This window comes from Vidua macroura, chromosome 1 (genome assembly GCF_024509145.1).
Source record: "Vidua macroura isolate BioBank_ID:100142 chromosome 1, ASM2450914v1, whole genome shotgun sequence".
In the NCBI taxonomy this organism is placed as follows: Eukaryota; Metazoa; Chordata; class Aves; order Passeriformes; family Viduidae; genus Vidua; species Vidua macroura.
Window position 1 is genome coordinate 89,843,893 of NC_071571.1, and position 13,478 is coordinate 89,857,370.

At 37.8% G+C, this 13,478-nt stretch overlaps 1 protein-coding gene across 9 annotated transcripts in view; it reads left to right on the forward strand.

Moving 5' to 3' along the window:
• Window positions 1-13,478, forward strand: part of LOC128803471 (poly(rC)-binding protein 3-like) — a 501,238-nt gene that overhangs the window by 320,727 nt on the left and 167,033 nt on the right. For all 9 annotated transcript variants that reach the window (XM_053970572.1, XM_053970580.1, XM_053970555.1 and 6 more), the window contains one exon: window positions 7,864-7,949. The gene's annotated coding sequence lies outside the window, so the exon portion shown is untranslated. The remainder of the gene's footprint in view (window positions 1-7,863; window positions 7,950-13,478) is intronic.

Genomic DNA, 13,478 nt, shown 5'->3' on the forward strand with positions numbered 1-13,478 from the left:
TCCTATTTTCATACACTAAAACAAAACAGCTTTGCTGTTGAAAAGCAGGATAGAGGTGGGAAGGGAGTAGTTTAGGCTCATAGTCAGGGATTTTCAAACTCAGTGGGATTCTGCATCACATATTCTGCAGGAGGTCACACTTAGTGATCCAAGAGGCCCCATAAGAAGGTCTTAATCTGTAAGCAATGGAAAAAAACATGCCTTTCCTTTTGGCAAAAGGAAGAGTAAGGTGGACTTCTGCGTGCAACTTAAATTAGAGAAACATCACTGTGCCTCTGCATGGTCAAATTGCCTTAAACAATGGGATCATCACAGTGTTCTGGGAAACACAGCAGGAAAAATTGCAAAGCAGATATGAGAAAACTGAAATCTGAATTGCAGTACAAGCAAATGACCTGCTGCTATAAACTGTACCCTTACAGATTTGCTTACTGATTGCAACATGTTATTTATTATGTGTATAAGCTGCAGATTGATCAAGATTATTTGTTTCCATTTATATCTTGTTGGAAAGCAATGGGAGATCACTGTTTGAATGAGGTAGATTACTGCCAATCATTCTGATGTGCAAAATGAGGAATTTAAATAAGCATTATTCTTATTATTTTCAGCTGAGTTATTTAACTGAAACCATAGATTAAAAGGTGGGATTTTTCACTCTGTTTAACTGGAAATATTTAATGTAGCCAGAGATCGATACTGATGCTTGAATGGATGAAATATCATTTTAAGCATTGCAGTGCTGGCTGGCTAAGGATAAAATAACAATATAATTGGTGATATGTAGTATGCAGCAGGAATGTCAGCTGACCACATTAAGTGAAATCTTCCTCATCTTAATCATGTGAATTATTTCAAGGATGTCACTGAATGAGATTCTTTTCCAAAGCCAGACCATTTTAATATAGAAATGAAATGGGACTATGCCCACAGATTCTTTTAACAAGGGATTCATTTATTCTAGTCCTGCAATAAAAATAGCTGATTAAATTGATACTATGTTAACAGTTTTTTCTTCCTATTATACCTATATGTCCTGTACAGAGTGTTCTCAGTGCAAATTGTAAGTCTGTGTTAAGATTGTCCTGTTTTGTTTTGCTGGAGAGTGATACTTTAATGAGTGTCACTTTTGTGATGCTAGCAGTAACTTTCAGCAATTCACAGTGAGACTTTTATTTTCAGTTGCCTTCTGATAACATCACCATTTCATTAGCCTTAACTTATTCCAGAGGCAGAGCAATTTATCAGATAATGAAGGTTGAGTAAGCCTCACCTATGTGACATGTGGCGAGTTATGTCATTTCTCTACCCTCACCTGTTAGATGTGCCATCTGTGTAAATCAGTTTGCAGTGATGGTGCTTGCACAGCATCTACGACAGCTGACAAAAATTTTACTTCTAGTTCTATCCCTTTCATTGCAAGACCTGAGGCAGTGGCACAGCCTCTTTGTACTTGCACAATACTGCATCTGAAATAGTAAAGGATTTTGATACCTACTGTGGAGAAGAATGATAACTCTGGAAGTCTTTAATATTCCTGCTGAGCAGTAAGGCACAATAAGCATGCCAAATTGAGATGGTGCATGAACTAGACAGTCTCTCAGAGATTCTCTGTTCTTAACCATTACTGATCAGTGTCTACTGCATAGAGAAGAGGCTATCTCCTAGGGAGTGTGGAAGGGAAACAACCCTTGTTCTTTGCTATCTGCACAGTTTTCTCTAAGTGTCAGTCCAAGCCTGTAAACCAAGGATACCGTACTGACCACCGCACTCTTTTTTGTCCATCCCTCCCAAGGCAATGCTTACTCAGCTGTGGAATGTTCCTCGCATACATCTTTGTGTTGCAAGTGTCCTTATGAAACTAAGCTGAGGCAATTAGAAAAGTTTAAGCATTTAAGTATTGCTTGTTGACATGCCATGGAAATCTTCAATTAAAAAACAGCTAGCTCCTGGATAAGGTAGCACAGTGGCTGCTGCCTCTAGAAGAAGAGCACATCACAAGCATGTGGGAGATCTCTCTAGCACATCAGCCACAAGAAATCTCAGTGCATTATGGACACTTGGGACCAACTGAACAATCAGTATCAAATTAAGGAGGAGACAGCTGGGATGACTTGAAATCTTTTGCACTCTTGTCATAGATACTGTGATATTGCCTGTCTCTCTAAATGAAATAACAATAGGGAAGTCTCAGGGCAGATTGTCTGTTTCCCCTCTCTTGGGGAGTATGCCTTATTTTGCTCAGCATATTAGAGGTGGCAGATCCATTGTAATACAATGTCAAAGGCCCTTGGGACTTAAAAAATGTTGTGTGTGTGGTATTGGAAGGGCAAAGAAAAAGCATTGACCCTACCAGATGTGATCTTTTCAGGTGGCATGTATGCACTTAGGTTGACCAAGCTTAAAGAAAATGAAATCATTCCAGACGATTGTCCAAACTTAGAGCAAATATAATTATTTCAATTGATTGCATAGCTCCATAGCTTTTAATAAAAACTACTTAAGGAATATGGCAACCTTTGCATTACAGATTACATGATTGTCCCAATAAACTTGTTTTCTTAAATTCTGATTCACTTCTGCTTTAACATTTGACAAAAATGTTTGTTAGATCCAAACAGCTATTTGAGAAATACCCACCTGTGTGAGGAAGTACTTTGCAATATTGATTGTTTTGTACTCGCATACAAAATCCAGGTGCAAACTAGCATGGTAATTTTTTTCTGTTCGTTATTCAGTTATTTTTTATTCACCTGTATCTGGCAGAAAGTTGTTTTCATCTGCTCAGCAAGTAGAAACATTCTGCTTACTGTGAGGTGGCCATTCATGAACAGTGTCATTCTTCCTCTGCCATAAGGCACATAAGAGAGAATAGAAACAATTGTTAACAATGTGTAGCCAATAGAAAACATCTGACAAACCACCCACATGCTAAAAGGGCCTTGTCTAAACAATTCAATGCATAATTAACAAATGTGTCTGCAGAAATCTGCCCATTAACAATTTCCAAGTGGAAAATAGGGCTGGATCCTGCATTTTCAGACTATCTGCATTGGATGTAGTAGGACAGTAGGGTTACATCCTCGTGTTCCCAGGGAACAGTATCATTCTCTGTCTATATAAGGGTTGCTCAGAGCAGTTCAGTTTAAGTTAACTGAAGGTATGGAATTGGTGAGTATAATGGAGGTGCAACAAACCCAGTCTGGACATTTTCACTGAAAACAAAGTTGCATAAATACGTTGCCAAGGATTCAGTGGGTTGATCTTGGCTAGTGGCTAGGCACCCATCTGGCTGCTCTCTCAATCCTTCTCAGAAGAGGAGCTCAAAAATCTCATGACTCAGAATGAATTAGATCATTTACCAATTACTGTCACAGAGAAAACAAACTCAGCTTGGGGACTTGAATACCTTGCACTAGACCAACAAAACCCTGCTAGCTGAAATACCAATCAACCTGAGTTGTGACCTTTTAGAGTGGCCAGGTGTTGGAGTAAGTACATGCCTGCTAGAAAAGTCTTTTTGTTTGGACAGAATAACGATTTCATGTTAATTGAGGTAAATGTTGAAGAACTTATGCAGACACACTGATTTCTATGTAAACCTCATTTGTTTCCCATCAGTTTTGAACAGCTACTGTTTCTCTGTATAGAGCATGAATTTTAAGAGCAGTCACTGTTCCAATACAGGTAGTTAGAAGTAGCTTTTTCTGCAATATCTCTTGAGTCTGGTTTACCTTCTTTGGGCAAGGCTCTTAGGAACTGTTCCAGCTAGTGGGCAAGAAAATTTTTGAGGGCAGAAAATTCTGAGTTTCGCTGGTACCTTTGTATAACTTCATATTCTAGGATAATTAGAATAAACAAAGGCTTTTATTTTCAGAGTTCTTTACAAGACCATCCATAGCTTAGGAAATAAATAATTAATACAATGATAATTGTAATAATCCTCTGTATAGACCTGTGATAACCTTTAAGTGTTTCAGAATTTTGCATAAATGAGTAACTAAAAATGTCTACATGAGGTCAGATGGGTCTGTCTACCTAAGCCAGTATCCCACCTAAAACAGTAGCCAAAATACCAAGTTAGCTTAGCCTAGCATGACTATTCAGCTTTCAGTATATTTAACACTCTAAGAAGCCATGCAAACATTTTCTGTCCTGAACAGACATTGAGTAACCACTATGAAAATACTGGAAGAAAATCCTCCTCAGGTTTCTGGTTCACTTCCCAGTGACTGGGGTCACACCAGGCTATGCCCTGTCCCTCCTCCCACTTCCTGGTTTTCAATGAAATAGCATGGGTCAGTAGCAGAAGGGACTAGTGACAGCAACCAAGGTTAGTGATCTGGGCAACCAAGAGCTGTGGGGCCAGACATACCCTGCAACTTGGTTGCCAGCTATACAACCAGAGATCTTGTCAGCCAAAGTCAATCAGAACATTTCCATCATAGTCCTCTAGAAGCGTTTCCTAACTATGGCCTTTTACCTGATCAGAAGCATTGGCCATCCCATGGTGGAAGTCACAAGCCCTTCACTTGTAGCACAAGAGTCTCAGGGGGAAGTCTTTAATAGATCTACATCAGATGAACAGTAGATGGGCACAGAGTTCAAGCAACCTTGCTTAGTCACTAAAATAATGATATTTTATCACCACAATAAACAGGAAGTGACAACTCCATACATCCTATATCTATCCATTTTTCTGGGAAAATCTCTATGCCTCCCATCATGAGACACATGAAGCAGTTAAGATGAAGACCGCTAACTACACAGGAATGGCACTACCATTTTCTTCTTTTTTGAGGAGAGAAAATTCAGTATCACCTCTATTTCCATAAAATGAGAGTTTTGTTTACCAATCCCTTTAGTCTTCAGTAGCAGTAAGATGCTTGGAGGCCAGACCTTAGGATCCTCAGAAAATCCTAGCCTAAAGCCTGCCTTCCTGAGTAGGCTGCACTATTTGAACTTAAAATGGTCCATAAGCCCCTCTGTAGATATGTTTATAGAAATCCAAAATCACATAATTGCACTAATGCTCTCTAACATCTGCATGGTGCAAGAGATGACTAAGAATTTAGAAAAAGAGCAAAATTAATGAGAAGAATTGCAACAGCTCTATTTAAACCAGACCAAAGGACAGCAACCCTTCAGGTTAAGCTTTTTAACCTGAAGGGTTGCTGTAGGGTGATACCAAGGAAGCTTCTTAACCTGAAGGTTTATACTGTGCAGCTTTGGGTAAAACACAGGCTAGTACTGGTCAATGTTTCTTTTACCACTACCATGGCTTGCTTTTTGAAGCCCACACATGTTTGCAGCTTCCCACCACATCCTGTGGCAATGAGTTTCACCCTTTAATTATGATTCTTGTAGAAAACATCCTCTCTTAGATTTCATGTTTTAAACTTGTTAACTACTCATTTTATTGTGACTGCTTACTTTGCTATGAAATAAAGTGAAAACCATTCTTTATTCACTTTCACAGTACTGTTCATTATTGTCCTGGGGCTCTGTCACAGTCTTTTTCCTCATTTATCCTTCTTCCATATGAAAATCCTAAAGCCTTTTTTTTTTTCTTTCCTCATACAGAAACTATTAAATACCTTTGATCATCCTGTCACCCTTTTCTTTATCCTCCTATTGCTATCCTGTTATTTTTGAGATGAGATGACTGGAACTGTATTCAATATTCAAAATGCTAGGTGGGCAATGGATTTCTTTGGCAGCATTATTGTATTTCTTCTTCTTCTGTTTTCTGTTCTATTCCTAGTATTTCCTAATATACTGCTTTCTTTTTTGACAGTTGATGAGGATTTAGGTGACATTTTCATAAGGCTGTCTCCAAGCTCTCTTTCCCAACTAGTAGTTAATTTCACTGTGTGTTTATAGATTTCCCAGGGTACAGGTAGGACAGCTTAGTCATTTAGCCTTGGAAATACAGCTAAATTATAAAAGGAGTTGGGCCGTAAATGGGAGATTGTTGATAGAATTTTGTACTTGCTCAGTTCTACTGGCAACTTTTATTCTTCTAGATTTTGTTATACCAGAGGTTTCTCTCATGTATGTGAGGCAGTGTGAATGTTTGCCACAGATCTCACCGTTTTAGTGGGTTGTTGATTATTTTAACAGAACATTAATTCTAACAGAAAACTCATTCAGGAAAGAGTTCATTCAATGACTTTTAGAGAGGGTTTTGCTAATTTTGCCACTGTAAGGCATATCCTGACCAAAACCAAGGGAATCCAAACAAATGCATAATCCTCTGCAGTACTGACTTGATGGAGATTTTATCCCATTGCCTTCAATATCAGGTAGAGATGCACAGCACTTCAATCTTTTTCATAGCTGAAATGTGCTATTAGTATCATAATGATTGTTAAAATGAAGTTCTAGAGCTTAATGAAATCTGGAATTAAATAAATCACTTCAGGACTGTAAAAACCTAGCTGTGAAAGAACTTTAAATAGTTGTTTCTAAAAGAGTGCTGACAAAATAGATATATTGCTGCAAGTCGATCAGTCTCATCTCTGACTTTAAAAAAAATCCTGTTGTATTTCAATGATTGCTGTCAAAAATTCCTTAATGGGCCAAAGACACCTCAGTATCATATTACTAGTAGAGATCTTTTCTAAATGAGGTTTTCATCTGTCTCCTTTCATGGAGTGGTAGTCATTTGACTTTGTCCTTGTTACTATAAGCTTTTATTTTCAAATTTTTGACTGCACTACAGTACAGAAGGTAGAGATCTATGAAGTTTTCCTGTAAATGCAGTTTTCTCTGACCAACATTTCTGCTCCTTACCAATTCTGTTTATTCCTATGTGTTATAGACAGAGTTTTATTAGTATAGATTTTATATCTCCATTCCAGTCTAAATCCTGGGGATCTTGGAAAGATTGACAGTGGAAACATTATTTCATAGCTGAGGTGGGCTGACTTTGGCCAGCAGCCAGGCACCCATCCACCTAGTCTCTCACTTCCTCTTCTTGGCAGAACATGGGGAGAAAAATCTTACAAATTGGAATAAAGACAAGAAGATAATTCACTGATTGTCATGATAGGCAAAAGAAACCCCAGACACAACTTGGGGAAAATTAATTTAATTTTTTGCCAGTTAAAAATAACATAGGAAAGTAAGAAACAAAGACAACACTAAAGCCTCTTTCCCTCTAACATTTCTTTTTTGTAGGCTCAACTCCACTCCTTAATTCCCAACTCCCCTAACTCCTTCCACCACAGCATGCATAGATGGAAGCACTCATCCCAGTCTTTCAGTGGAGAGCTAAGAGGGCTTCTTGATACAGTCAACTCCCCTGTCTATTAAGGACAACTGGAAATTACAAAGCTAGACTTTAATGTAGAATAATGTTTAAGTACAAAGGGATAGTCTCAGCTACTAGACCACAAATTAGGAAGCCAAATACATTAACTAGTCCAAAAGATAGCAAATTAACTCCTAGTCATTTGTTTGAAAGACATTTAGGGACATGATTTTCTGTGCTTGTTTTGGAAAGACATTTACTCCAGTATATTTTTATTTAAACAAGAAAGGAGTCAGACTTTTTTTCATTTTCACTGTTCATTTTCACTGTATCAACTGTAAGAGCTTGAAAATGTAGGTATGCAGGATAATAAGTTATATAATTGCTCTTCTCATTGTTCTGATTCCCTATGCACTCCAGGAAGGTTGATCTGAGGAGTTCAACTTTTGGAAGCCCATAAAATCCCTACAAATCCAGTTGGGAAATAAAAATATATTTTATGAATTAATAACCTCATAAAATGGGAAAGCAATCTATGTTGGACAAGTTTTGGTTTAGTATTTGACAAGTGACAAAATTACTAAATCCTTGAATCTTTTCCTTTTCAGAGCATACTCAACACTTCTAGATATCTTGAAACTGCAAAAGTTGACCACCAACAGCAGGTTTTTAAATATCACTGCTCTTCTGACAAGTAAGTTCTCCATTCCAAGATTTTTTTTTTTTTTTTTCTCTCTGGTATTCCTGACTTGTATTTTATTCTTGTGTTTATTATATGGACTATCACATTCATTTTCTGGTGCAAATTGAATAGTATGGAGCTGCACTTAAATTTCCCAGCTAGAATGAAACCTATCAGTATTACAGATAGAGCTGAGATAAAGCACTGACCCACCTATTTATCCACTTGTAGAGCTAGTGGAACTGTGGTCATATCTCTGGATTTTTTGGGAAACATTTTTCCCATTAAAATATTTTTAGGGTGGAAAAATGAAATCATTTAAATATTTGTATGTTCTTGCTGGACTTAGGAAAAGGAAGCTGCTGGAAATAATAGTGTCTGAGGATAGCCTCTACATTTAGAGAAAAGAGTGTTAGAAGAACTGGTAAGGATTGGGAAAAGTGGAGAGAGAAAAAATTTGCATTGGAATGAGGAGGAAGAGGGTCCTTACTAAGAAGAATAGAAAAGAAAGTTCCTTTCTGTTCAGCTCTTGTTGAGGGAGAGCTTCAGAACTTATTAAAATTTTACTTTTCCTGTGCATAAAGTTTAACTTTCATAAGAGACTGCATTTTAAAGCACAAAGTTATTCTAAGCAATGAATTTCATTTATCCTAACTTCTTAAGTGAGAGATCTTGTATATCCAGAGATTGTTGCTCCAAAAATATCAATGGAGATTCTCACAGCACTACTAAATTTCATCTTTCTTTCTATTTTCATAAAATTACTGTAAATACTATGTTATTTGCTACTTCTTGGAATATATTTCACTTATTTCACTTCACTTATCCAGTAGATTTTATGAAATGCAGTTCTTGGTTACAGATTGGTTCAGTTTTGAAAATCATGTTTTTATTACTCTATGGATGATTGGTATTTAAATTTTAGGATTTTCTTTCTTTTTTGCCACTGCATATTTCTGAGATAAAGAACAGAATACATTGAATTTAGTTCATGCAGCATCAAATATTTCATGACCTTGTATATCATAATTAAGCATGTTTAGCTACCAGCAGTCTCCAAAACAAAAGTCTTCTGATGTATTACTTCTTATAAAGGAAAAAACTATAAATAAATAGCGCATATAAAGAATATGCACTATTTAATAACTGCCCCATGGGAATAAAAATCTTTGGATTTATCTTTATAAAACAGCTTCCTTCTTTCTTATTGCTTGTTTGCTTGCTTTTCAGGCATTTTAGCTGTAAGCACACAGCCCAGCTTCTGAGTGTTATTTGGGGTCTTAAAGGATCCCAGGATCATGGCTTCTACTTCTCTCTTCCCAGGAAGCAGAAGTACTGAATATACCACGTGTTACTAAGTGATCCACCTGTCTGCACTTCTGTGTGGCTCACTTTCCTATTTGGGCCAGAACACGGAAGAGATGTGGATGACAATACAAGCTTCCATATCTACTTAAGTGACCATGCAGTTGTATTTTGCTAAGAGGACAGACAGGCTAGAGCCAGCAGCTTCCATTCTTCTTGGATTTGTCTGTGAGATGCAGTTCTGAAGCTCTGTCCTGTTTATCATGAAAAGCAGACCGTAAGGAAAATGAGGCTGTTTGGCACAATGAATCCAAGCTTAATAATTGAATTACTGAATCTCTGTGGCATTAAGCATGTCAGAACTGTGCACGAAACTGATTTATCGGTTCATCAACCCAGGAAATAAATAATAAATTGTGAGTCAGTCTGAACAGAGAAAATGGAGGGTTTAATTTTGAGATGAAGCAGGGAGGGGCAAGTTCCAAAGAAGAGGTTCCATTTCTGCTTAGACAAATTAATTTATTTTCATTACCAATGTTATGTTTTGAGGCAAATGGTACAAAAGCAAAGGAGAAGGATAGGCATATACCCACAGTGAAGCAGTCGTGGTCATATCTCCTTTTATTTTGTATTACAACATTGTAATGGTCACAGGGTAAATCTCCTCTTCTGTGGGAACACAAATCCCTCATCTCTGATCATAGTACCTATCAGCTTCCTTGGTTCTATGGTATCCCTAGCAAAGTATTTATTAGGGTTTACTTCAAACTATCCAGTGTTCTCATAAAACATTACCCCTACACAATGTCAATGGAGCACGTGCTAAATGAAAACATCATAGAAAATACTTGGCAAGAGGAATCGTAACTGAGGGAGAGTTTTTGCTGAAGATTTCAGCAAGGTTCACAATTAGAGGTTTTCAGTATTTTGCAGACAACCTGGAAGCCAACAGAATATCCTTGTCAATGAAATTTGCAAATGATACCAACAGTCCGGACCACTTGCTCTATCAAGCACCTGGGTTGCTTGGTAACCTCAGCCCATCTATGTATAGCAACACACTGAATTTAGGGCTGAAGAGTACTAGCTTCATCGAGAGAAAGAGGAATTGTGTTCTAAGGGGTCCTAATCTTTGAGGGAAATATACCAGGAATCACAGCAGATGAGCAACTTCACTGTAAAAATTGATAACATAGAACAGGGGTTGTTGTTTTGGTTGTGAGTCTGACTTTGGTGAGACTGATACCAGAAGGATGTGTTTTGGTGCCTCTGCTTTAAGAAAGAGTGCTGTAAAAAACATAGAGGGTCAGAAGAAATTATCACTTTCTTCTGTGCATTTACTTTGTAATTAGTTTTCTGGAAAAGGTTTTGTTCCCCTTAGTTGGTATTATTAAAGTATTCTGGCTTTCTCCCAAAGTGTAGCAGTAAATAATGTGGTGGTTGACCTCACTAGTTGATAATCTAGACTGGGAAGTACAGTATTACCCAAAAAAAAAGTGGGTAACCTCATTTTACATCATCTTCTCCCTGCTTACTGTATTGTTGACTGGCAGCATAATTCCTGTAGTCAAAATAATGATGGGAGAAAAGACTTTGATCCCTATAATCAGTCCTGTTCCACTGCTGTGAGAATATCATAGGACAGATAATTTTGACTGCTACTTTGTTTACATTAGGTACTTACATTAGTAAAAGTGGACCTGTATTGTTGCATTTAGAAAAGTACATAAAAGTTCCTGATATATTTATTCAGATTCTTGATATTTGCTTTTTGTTTTCTTAGAAACCAATGAATGACATTTCATATTTTTATGCTTATTTATTTATTACATATATTAAGGTGATTTATTAGTCAAATTAGCCATTCTTTGTACTGAGTTAACAGATCAGTGTGGTTATTTCTGTACCCTGCAAGATTTTAGAATTAGCAGATTTCAGTATCTGCCATGGAGCTTTTCCCTACAGTAGAAAGATTTTCTGCCTTTATCAGCTCTCAAGAGATAGTGTTGCATGAACTAGATATTGCATAAAGCTAACCTGAATAAAGTAAAGAAAATACCTTCTCTGAACATACAGACAAAGCTACAAATATCTAACTTGGACTAAACACTTCTGTCAGAGGCTGTTTTCTCCGGTCTCTTAAACTCTCCCAGCTCAGTGGTTTGATGATCAGCAAATATTTACCCACAGACACATAATACTTGAATATTGCATGTTATTTAATATAAATGCAGATATTGAATTTAAGAAGTTTGGCAGTACATTGTTAAAAATTCATTTTTAATTTTAAATTATCTTGTTTGAAATTAAAGGATAATATAAAATAAAAAATATATATTTAAATTGAAAAAATGCACCTATTAAAAATACTAACAGCAGTTTCAGCAAAATCTATTCTTGTATTAAAAAATTATGCATGAATTCCTATGCAGGCTGCCTGCAGGACAATGGAAAATGAAGCAAGCAGCTCTACTTTGCATGGCTGTTTGGAAACCCTTGAGGTGTTAAAGCAGTGAAATAATGGCTTGCCTAAGGCAACAACTGTGTTAAACTTATATGTCGATTTGTTTATTTAATAAGCATAACAAAAAGCCAAAATACTAAATGAATTATCTTAGTGAAAATAAACAGAATTATTGCCATAATGAAAACCAATATTATTTCTTATTTAGGGAATTTCAGAAACAGATGAAATGGACACTGAGACATAAAGGGAATATATATTTTTTGTTTCAGCTTTTAAAGATAGCATCCAGGCAAATATATTTGAGTTCTGTTTGGTAGTTATACAATATGAAGAAAAAAGAAGTTAAATGTGTATTTGATCTTTCTTTTTTCCTAGAAATGCACCTCGAGTCTTAGGCACTACTCCAGCTCCATAATGTAAAATTCTGTTCAAATGAGTGGAATGGATTTACTTTCAGATATTTTTTTCTCAGATTTCTAGCAGAATTTTTGCTGTAGAAGCCAAATGGTACCAAATTCTTTGCTGCATAAAAAGGCACAGGAAAATTCAGATGAGTGTAAAAAGACTATAAATAAAAAACATTAGCCTCTGACCCAACAATTGTCCAGAAACAAGTGCAGTTATGTAGACAAATGGTGCTGATCACAATCTTTCCCCACAGTGTGGCAATTGCCCAGCATAGAGCAATGCTGAATAAATAGATGTGCTTTTGACATCAGCAGGATGGAATATGCCTGCCCACAGTGAGATAGAGCAGTCATTGACTGGGCTGACAGCTATAACAAATAAAGATCTTGGCTCAACGGGAGATGTTGAGCACCTGTGACACTTGTCTTTGCTAATTCAGATTTTTGCAGCTGAATGCAAGAGTGAATATGAAGGGTCACAGTCACCTGGTTGGAGGGGAGTGGGCAGCAAAGGGGACGTCTGAACGAGCAAATCAGTTTTAGGGAGCCTCTAATCAGTCAAGAAATGCCAATGGCACCAGACGCAAAAAAAAGAAAAAATTCAGATTTCATATTGTATTCAGGAATTACCTGTGCCCTCAAGATTTTGTTCTGGAGCAGGCATTGCCTGCTTTTGCCACCTGATGCTGAACCCACAGGCAGCACCTTCACTCCCTGCAGCAGTGGAAGCTCTTTGTAGCCCTCCCTTCCTCCCTAGAAACATGTCTGCGGCCCCAGGCCTGATCCTGATCCCTCAAGGGGACCCTTTGAGGGGACCCTTGTGTAATCCCCACTTTGAGGGAACACTGCAGGGTGCTCGGGGCAACAGGAGGAGTTAAGTGGGCAAGTCCTGCTGGGGTATTGGGTGCCATGGACTCTGCTCTCATCCTCATGGATTCTCATTCCTCAAAAATCCCTTGAACACAGGTCTGTCTAACTTCTGGCATCTGATGGATGGTCCTAAGTCATGCCATCATCTCACACTCTTCCAGCTAACACAGAGGAGGAGGGCAAGACCTTGAGGGATTCTGGTCCTTTCAAGGGCTGAGTGAGCCTTCCAATATGTCTAATTTCTTTATGTTGTTGGCCAAAAGCAACTGTTCTCCAGAACTGGGAGCTTTGGATAAGTGCCTAAAGATAGGCAGGATCACTGTGAACTTCAGTCCTCCAAGTGAAGAGTGGCCTCAGCTCCTTACAGTGCACTGGAGGAGGCTGCTGCTCTGCTCCTGTTGCTGCTGCTGCTCTGCTCCTGCTGCTGCTGCTGCTCTGCTCCTGCTGCTGCTGCTCTGCTCCTGCTGCTGCTGCTCTGCTCCTGCTCTCCAG